The sequence below is a fragment of the Pinus tabuliformis genome, chromosome 8, assembly GCF_031772625.1.
Source record: "Pinus tabuliformis cultivar Carrire ecotype Pingquan chromosome 8, CPIR1, whole genome shotgun sequence".
In the NCBI taxonomy this organism is placed as follows: domain Eukaryota; kingdom Viridiplantae; phylum Streptophyta; class Pinopsida; order Pinales; family Pinaceae; genus Pinus; species Pinus tabuliformis.
Genome location: NC_142294.1, coordinates 367,143,464 through 367,152,213, shown reverse-complemented (window position 1 = coordinate 367,152,213; position 8,750 = coordinate 367,143,464).

Here is an 8,750-nt window from a genome sequence, read left to right as displayed (position 1 = left end):
GGGAGAGTGTTTCTATGGATTTTGTAGGATGTCTTCCTTTATCAAGAAAAGGTCATGATTATTTGTACGTAGTTGTGGATAGGTTCAACAAGAAGTGCATATTAATGCCTTGTAAAAACAAATTACAACTGAACAAATAGCTCAACTTTTCTTTCAAAATGTATGGGTTCATTTTGGATTACCTAATTCTATTGTAAGTGATCGTGATTCCTGATTTGTTGGGAATTTTTGGTCAAGTTTATGGAACTTGATAGACACCAAGTTGAAGAAAAGTATAGCCTTCCATCCACAAATAGATGGTCAAACTAAAGTATTTAACGAGACAGTTATTCATTTGCTAAGAGGATATTGCAGCAAACATCCTAAATTGTGGGATGAACAGTTGCATTATATTCAGCATGATTACAACCGAGAAAAACACTCTTCTACTCTAACTTCACCTTTTGAGGCATGTCTTGGTTATTTTCCTAAATCACCTTTGGATTTCATCTTTGAGAAAGATGTAGTTGTAGATGGACATAGCGACATAGACAGAGCAAATAAATTCATTGAGCAAATTCAGTTGATTCACCAAACAGTTCAAGAACAACTAGAAAAGAGTCAAGGCAAGTATAAAGCAAGGCATGATAAGCATTGTGTGGATCATCAGTTTCAAGTAGGTGACGAAGTTTAGCTTTAAATTAGCAAGGAAAGGCTTCAAGGTGAAGGTAAAAAGCTGAAACCAATCCGTTATGGTCCATTTAAAATTCTAGAAAAAATTAGTAATAATGCTTTCAAGCTTGATTTGCCTTCATATATGCAAATTTATTTTGTTGTTAATGTTGAAAATTTGAGATTGTATGAGCCTCCTTTAATTGAAGATCAAGGAGAAAGTGTACATATTCCATCAATTGAAGATTTTTCTCGAGAATTCCTCAATGTGCTTCAGCAAGACACTATACTTGATAGAAGAACAAGGACAACAAACTGGGGAGATATTGATTATCTTCGAGTGGGTCTCAAAGGTACAAATCCAACAAAGGCCAAATGGATTGAAGAGGGGAATGTGAGGGAACAGAACCCTCATATGTTCAATACCTGAATATAATCTTTTGGGGTCCAAAAGGCTTCCAGTGGGGAGGAGTGATCAGGTGCTCAAGTTTATACTCAAAAATCAAAGTGTTAGAATCTTGTTAAACTCATCTTCAAATCTAAGAGCTCGTAATTTTGAATCCAATGGTGCAAACGACACTCAAATTCGAGCTCGTGTGCAGAAGTTAGAGCAAGTCAAAATTCAAGTTTGACTTGTCTACATGGCAGGGTTGGATGACATGGCAAAGCCCTTCAGCAAATGAGGAAGCGCCAAGTGGCAGCCACCGTTGACCCTAAAATATTGCATATCGCAGGTCGTAGGTGGATCGAGTTAAGAATCGGCCCTCACGCAGTACCGATTGCAATTTGCAATATCGCATAACTCAATCGTAGGAAAGGAGGAGTTATAGAATCGGCCCCCAGTATAGTCAAGGTTGCGATGCGATATATCACACCCAGTAACCGTCAATATATATATGATAGAGGGATTATCTGCCGATAGCCAAATGTGATGACCTCTGATTGTGATAGACTGCCCAGACGCGATACGTTTATGTGTTACAGTGTATACTCCCATCGGGTCCGAGATATCGCTATCACACAATCGTCGCTTTGTTTACAAGACCATCCGTCGGGTTTTTACACTGATTTTGATTTACAATATGGACGATAGGTTATAGCCTGCGGCGCGGCCAAATTCTCACTAAGTTAGCGGATTTTGGAGCGAATTTGTGGGGTTATGTCGGTTTTGGAGAAATTTGTAGAACAAATAGTGGGAGAACTAGGAGAAGTCATAACTTCTTCAGTTCTTATCCAAATTGAATGCAAAAAGAGGCTATATAGCCATTTTTTATTATTCTGAACTCATGGAGACAGGTTTCAAAGCATTTGAGCATTGTAAACGCACTTTTTTTGTAATTTTGAGAATAATATAGAGGTTCAAGCATTGGACGCTGGACCAAGGAGACATAGCCGAGGAGGGGTGAACTCTTCATCAAATCTTTGTGTTGTGTGTTGTTATTTTGATGTTCTTTGTTGTTATTGTGTTGTTGTTCAACATATGTTTTATGTTAAATTGTTTATAACATTTACATAAGAAACTCTCATGGGAATCAATTAATTAAGCAAAAAATAGTGAATCCTTAAGCACTGGATAAGCAAATGATAAGCATATTGGGTTTTATTCTGAATGGGGAATTAGCACAGCATTACTAATCTGCTACATTTCAAATCAACAGGGAGCATCGATTTTTTCAAAGCTGCCTAAAAGTTAAAATTGGCCATCATTATTATTATTATGTGTAAAGGCAATATCCATAAGCATAAACATATGTGTGTGACTCTCTTTTTTTGTAAATTATAACCGTAGATTTCTATTAATATCAAAAAAGAGGATTACATAGATATAACTTGGTATCTATGGGACTGACCAGCATATTGTGAGATAGTAAATAAGAAAAAAGGTTGGAACTGTAGGCACCTTGTAGTGGCCTCCAAAAAATAAAACTATGTTGCCCAATACAAGAGCTAACTGTGGGCAACAATAGGTGACATCCAAAAATCAAAACACATAAAACTTATGTTGCTAAGTCCAAGAGTAACCCATTGATAACCACCAACATCTAGTGGGCAAGAAAGACAAGTAGACAAAATAAGTAGATAGCCAAAAACCAATAGACAAAATAAGTACATAGCCAACACCATCTATTAAGTACATCTTCAGAAAAGTAGAGCAAAAGACATAGAGCCATAATGGACATGTCAGTCCAAGATGATCACTAGAGAAAGTGGAGGAGAGCGTGCATTTGAATTGTTCAGTGGAAGGTCAATATTTAAGGGAGAAGCATTGATAACTATATAATTCTCCTAGTGGTCGTTTGATTCAGTATCTAAGTCAGAAACTATATATTTTTACACCCAATTCAGTCTAACCATGATATTATCCATGTCATACCTGATATCCCTCATAATTCTTTTGATATCCTGTCATGTCCCTTCTCAAACACATTAGCTGCTAGTGGAATGTGGGGCCACCCACATAGGAGTTCGAATTAGCCATTCGATATGCTTGGAGAGAAAATCAAATGGGTGGATGGAGGGGCCCACATGAGTCTAAGGGGTCGAAGGAGTTATAAAGAGAGATCAGCTCTCATTTTGTTGGCATTCTGAATATTTGATAAACAAACTCACTTTTGTACGCTTTGCTGCTTAGCGAGTCTACCAGCAGTTTAGCCACGAGTCTTCCGCATGGAAGATTCAAGCTCTACTTCGGGGACCATCCATGTCCGCCCTAAGGAGGTTGTTCCATAGAGATTGCAGGAGTTTCCAGCAACGATTCAAAGCTCAGACAGCCACGCAGAGAAAGGGCCTGAGTGTTTTCTGGGCAGCCATAAATACGCAGAGGTTGATTTAGCCACCCAAGAGGCCGAAAATCCAAAGTCAAAATCAGAGAAATTCTCTTCTGGGTTTTTCTAGGTTTTGTCCAAGGAGTCTAAGGCTAAAAGGGAAGAATTTTTTGGGTAGCTTTTGGGCACTTTCCAACAGCCCGAAAGTCAGTAGATGTAGTCGGAGATTACCTCCCATGAGGCCGAAAATCCAAAGTCAAAATCAGATAAATTCTCCTCTGGGTTTTTCTGGGTTTTTTCCAAGGAGTCTAAAGCTAAAAGGGCAGTTTTTGGGCACTTTCCAGCAGGCCGAAAGTCAGCAGATGTAGTCAGAGAGCAGCTCCCAAGAGGCCAAAAATCCAAAGTCAAAATCAGAGAAATTCCCTTCTGGGTTTTTCTGGGTTTTGTCCAAGGAGTCTAAGTCTAAAAATGTAGAATTTTCTGGGCAATTTTTGGGCACTTTCCAGTAGGCCGAAAGTCAGCAAATGTAGTTGGAGAGCAACTCCCAAGAGGCCGAAAATCCAAAGTCAAAATCAGAGAAAATTCCTTCTGGGTTTTTCTGGGTTTTATCCAAGGAGTTTAAGGCTAAAAGGGTAGAATTTTCTCGACATTTCTTGGGCACTTTTCAGCAGATCGTAGTTTATTATGACAGCGTAGAGCATAATAGAGCAGCAACTCAACAACCATCTTTCCAACTATTCTACCACCTGGGTTTGGTCCAGCTTGTCCTTAAGACAAGCCCAGGTGCACTAATCCACTTATATATTGTACTCATTCTCTCATATTTCATAATATGTGGCTCAGCAGTTCTAGTATTACAGTGTTTCAAGGGTGTTTGCTAAATGTTTTTAATTTTGCACTGTTGCACTGTTTGTTTAATTGGTTTATCACTTAAATTCCTGTTTAGGAACGTTACATATCCTTTTAGCCAGCGAAAATCTTATAGTTATCAACTTGTTTGTCCCGTATGACCATACTCAACAAAGTTTCCATCTGTTGGTGAGCTGTGATGGAGTGAAGGAACTGTAATCTTCTTTTCCCAAACTTTCTGGGATCAGGGACCCATTTCAGAGAGTTGCTGTCAATTTCCAAATCAGAGTGATAAATTTGGTCCCCAAACTCCCTCACTTCAAACTGTAATATCTCCTTTCAAACTTCAAGAGGGGTCGAGTCAAAAAATGTGGCTATAGACTCCCGTCCAAATAGGTGACAGTGCCTTGAGGAGGAGTTGCCCGAGGCGCCACCCCGTCGACTAGGAAGTCATTGCTATGGGGCCATTCTCGTCGAGAACCTGCTAAGAAAACATGAAACCAAAACTGGAACCAATTTACAAAGGGATTGGCTGCAAGGCTTACCAGAAAGACCTAACCTACTGAAGAATTTCCAGTGGAAAGAAGTTTGTAAAAGGATCCCCAAAGACAAAGACCACTAAGAGTCAAAATTCCCAACATTTTAAAGAGCAGCAGGAGACACGAAGATGTAGTAGACAAGTTGCCGCCACATTAGTAGACTAGACTTAGAAATGAAAATAACTTCGTCATAAAGTAATTCTTGAGCCCAAAATGAGGAGAATGCATATTCAGGTAAGCTTGCAGGATTCCAGAGCTCGTAAGAACACAAACCTAACAAAGTGTTATGAGAAGGACAGAGCAAGGGGTAAGAGGGGGCAAAGAACCTATCAAAACCAAACCGAGAATGTGCCTTGAAACCAAACCCCACTAACCAGCATAGGACACTAAAAAGAAATGTCTATCAAATCGGAATTCTGAGAGATTGTTAAAGGAAGGACGGCAACCAACTCGAAACAAGGCTCGAGACCTGAACTATGAGGAAACAAAAAAACAAAAAATATGAACACCATAAAGGAAAACGAAGTGAGACCGACGTAAACCTCCATTGCACACAGACAAGGGATATAACATTACCCAAATATACAAGACTGGGAAGTTCAAACAAGAGAATGTGATACACAAAAGGTCAAAAAAACATTGTGATTCCAACTAATATGCCACCATATCCTTGGGAAGAGTGAAAAACAAAAATATATCTACCCGTTGCAAGAAAAACACTTAAAAACTTGAATTCAAGATTGACTCAAATAAACTTATTCAAGTATTATATTTTCTACCTACTTTTATTGACCTAACAAATTATCTTCTTTAACATTATAATTTTTTTTGTCTTTTGTTATTAATTAACAAAAATAGTATAAATGTAAAAACTTGAATTCAAGATTGACTCAAATAAACTTATTCAAGTATTATATTTTCTACCTACTTTTATTGACCTAACAAATTATCTTCTTTAACATTATAATTTTTTTTGTCTTTTGTTATTAATTAACAAAAATAGTATAAATGTCATGGTAAGTAGAAACACATGTTTCTCTCCTTGAAAATCACATGTTTAACTTTAAAGAAAATAAAATATATACATCTCTATTCTAGCCAATAACACTATTGCATGAGGAAAATTGACCCGCACTTCATAAAATAAAATAAAATAAAAATATCACATGCCCTTAACTTATATTATGATAATGATACGAACCTATTGTAAATACCTAATAGTTGTTTTGCAACTATTATGCATTTTATTATAGATTTGACATGGTAATTTGTATTTTAGCGGTTGTCGACAATAGCATATGGTAGACCTATGGATTTTTTTAAGACTACTTAAAAGTTGGCCGTGCAAATCATCGTTGGTGCAAATTTAATTACCGTGGTAATATAATAATTTTAAGTGATATTTTTCTTTAAAGCTATCAATCCATTTTTCACATTCAGAATCAAGGACCTAATGGGTACAAAGGAATGAGTTGACTTGTTGGTATTAGTTTATTTCACCTTACCTGTATCCATAGTCATCTTTTCATTTTCAAACATAATTGTTAAATATATATTCTTAAAGTAGCATTATTGAAGTTTTGGAGAGAGAAAAGAGGCTTATATGCGGTGGACCATGGGTGGTCATTTATAAGAGGTGGGGTTGGAGTTTAGTCAATTAGATGTAACATGAGTGGTGATGAAAATAAGTAATATATATATATATATATAAATATGATAATGATTTAAATAATTTTTATAATAGGTGTGTTGAGGTATCATTAATTTGGTATAATTTGATTGATTGTTAGACAAAGTTATTATATTATTTGTTTTCGAATTTTACTTTGTTACATGTTTGGTTTTATTGGATTAATGATGAGTTATATATTATTTATGGTTAATATGGATTTATTTATAGTAATTTTTTATAATTTATAAGATTTTTTATAATTGTTGCAATTATAAATTTTAATTATTAAAAAAAAAATGGAGTTATTGTAAAGAGAATGGGTTTATAGTTTTATTATAAAATTATAATTTTTTATTATAGAATTATGTCAATAATATGTTTAAAGAAAGAAGTTTATTCTAAGATTAGGTGATTCTAAATTAAATTGGGAAAGATAGTCTCTAAATCAATGAGGTGGCGTCATTGATTTGGATAGTTTTCAAATCAATGAGGTGGCATCATTGATTTGGATAGTTTTCAAATCAATGAGGTGGTATCATTTATTTGGATAGTTTCCCAATCAATGAGGTGTCATCATTTATTTAGATTTTATTAAGAAGAAGATTAAATTTTTTTTTTTTTTTTTCAAATTTGTCATTTTCAAAACTTATTTAAGTAATATTTTCTAAACTTGTAATGTTGGATTGATGAAATTATTATTTTAATGCAAAAATAGATTTAGCACCTTGGAATACCCTAGTGCTATAGGATTTTGCAAGTTAATGTATGATATTTACAATTCCATCAAATCCAAAATGACCATTACCAACTTTTAAGCCAAAACTACCAATTTCTCTTTTGATTATTTTGAATTAAAAAATAATAATAACAAATTTAAATTATAACATTTATTATTTTGGAAAAACATTAGATGTTAAATATTTTTTATTGTACGCAATGTAATTTTCTCCATATTTAACATAAAATTGACATATTAACCTAAGAAATTTAAAAATATAATATTAATAATAATACATATTTCTATATTAATAATAAATAAATTATTTCCATATTTACTTTAATTAAAATCTTAATATATTAAATAATAATAATACATTTTTTTATGTTTTATCATAAAAATAATTTTACAATGTAATTAAATTATATTCAAAATATATATTACATTATTAATTTTTATGAAATTTTCCCTTCTTGGGATTCTCATCAATATTAATTTTATATCTTCATATTTATTTTTGCTTTCTCTTTCTCATTTATTTTTAATTAAAAATCAATATATAAACTTAAATTTATATTTATTTTTGTTTTCTCTTTCTCATTGATTTTTAAAGTCAAAATCAATATATACAATTAAATTATTTATTCCCAAAATTTTATGTATTATATTTATTTTTAGATAAGATGTATAATAATTTAATTATGAAATTTATATATTATTTATTTTTATTTTTCATTTTAAATTCTTAAACATTTTTAAATATTTTGTATATTCAAGCTTCTGTGATCCATAATGAATTAAACAAAATCTTTCGGTAGAAATCACATGAGAAAATTAAATAATATATTTTATTTATTTATTTTAATATAATATTAATATTATTTTTTAGGATTATTTATTTGATAAAACTATGATTATATTGGTAATGAACAAAATTAACTTGAATCATGCAAATAGAAAACTATCTTAATTGCAAATTTCATTAATCTCTAATAATTATTTTTTAAAATTAATTGTGGGCCTTCTTCATCCCATATGATAGAGATGTTGTAACTTAATGTAATATAATGTCCTGTAAACATTTTTACTTGGTCAAAATAAAATAAAAACAGAAACAGCCTTACTTTAAAACAAAATTAACTTTAAACTAAAATATAAGCGTAGTCTAACTTATATATTAAATGACCTTTTTTCTCTTAATCTCAATCTGATAGAGATGTTGTAAGTTAACTTATATATTAAATGACCTTTTTTCTCTTAATCTCAATCTGATAGAGATGTTGTAAGTTAATGTAATGTAATGTCCTGTAAACATTTTTACTTGGTCAAAATAAAATAAAAACAAAAACAACCCTACTTTAAAATAAAATTAACTTTAAACTAAAATATAGGCATAGTCTAACTTATATACGAAATGACATTTTTCAGAGCATTTTTTCTGGTTAATTTTCACCAAAATCCAATAGAAAATTTTAAAAACTTGAGTTTAAGTTGTTCAATCTGTAGAATTTGAGTGCCCAAAGAGTTTTTAGGGTGTTGAATTCATTTATGCATTC